The sequence below is a fragment of the Macrobrachium nipponense genome, chromosome 33 (assembly GCF_015104395.2).
Source record: "Macrobrachium nipponense isolate FS-2020 chromosome 33, ASM1510439v2, whole genome shotgun sequence".
In the NCBI taxonomy this organism is placed as follows: Eukaryota; Metazoa; Arthropoda; class Malacostraca; order Decapoda; family Palaemonidae; genus Macrobrachium; species Macrobrachium nipponense.
Window position 1 is genome coordinate 29,202,663 of NC_087219.1, and position 1,325 is coordinate 29,203,987.

Below are 1,325 nucleotides of genomic sequence, written 5' to 3' on the forward strand. Positions count from 1 at the left end.
TTTAGTTTGGAAAAAAGTACCTCAAAAGCAGGTAATATTCCTAGCACGAGGGTTTATAATTAGGTAAACAAAAGTCCAACCCAAAAGATAAGGTGTCTTTTTTAACTATTCCTAATTTTAATAATGCCTTTTTAATTATTTTTATATATTTGGTTTTATTTTATTTCATTTTTTAGAGTAACTAGTATTTCTTTGTTGTGACTTTCCTTGTATTACTTTATTCAATGTGTGCGTGTGTGTTTTTTGTCAACAAAAATAATTTAATGCTGTATTGTATTTCAGTATCTTATCTTTTATTTAGCCTGGATGATGAGACATTGGTCTCGAAACGTCGCAATGAGAATAAAATGACATATGTTTAATGCAGTCTTCTTCAACGCCTTCTGATATATATATATATATATATATATATATATATATATATATATATATATATATATATATATATATATATATATATATATATATATATATTGCTAGGTTTATAGAGCGCCTCGCCTTCCCAGCAGGTTTTTATTAATATTAGTTATAAAAGAAGCAGCCATGCCTTCTCCTAAAGCAACTTATGTTGGGAGAGAGAGCATGTCGTAGGGAGGTATTTCCGGTCTGACGGAAGCTTAGGGTAAGAGAGGCAAGTCACAAGAGTAGCTAGGCTTCGAGATGGATCTTAGGGACCTCTACAATAAGACCTCTTTTTCCTTCCCTTCCCAATTTGCTGGGTTGTTTGTGATCACTTTTCAGGCAGTGCCCGAGGCGGTATTTGGAAGCCCCGTGATTCCAAAACAACCAGTATCTCTCTCAGTCGACTGCAGTTCGTGACCTCGGACGGATGTCAGTCCAGTCAGCCTCCCACACTTAGGCCTAACGGTGTTATTGGCGCGCCCAAATCTGAAACCAAGCCGGGCGCCGTACTTTTCCACAAAGGGCCCACACTGAATATTGCATCCAGGTACGTCTAAAAGTGTAAACTCCAACCCAGCACCTTTTACTACCATACGACTCTTGCTAATTTCATTTTCAAGTCTCATTTTTATCCCTCCTACATCAAAAGCCCTTTGTCCTCATCGGGCCACGTGCTCCCGTTTGTGACTTGTTAAAGACTAAGCCTTCAGTGCATACCTCAGTGAAACATTAGAGTTCCTTTGCCCCAGTTTTAGAGAACTAATTATCCTTAACCAAAGCAAGAAGTCATTTTTTCTTTTATCTTTTGTAATCTGGGATCCTTTTCCAGATTCCCTGAGTCACGTGCGAAATCTGTCTGCCCGCAAGTGTTGCATTCCCGCAAGATTATAAAACCAGCTTTTATCAATTCCATTTTGAGCCCT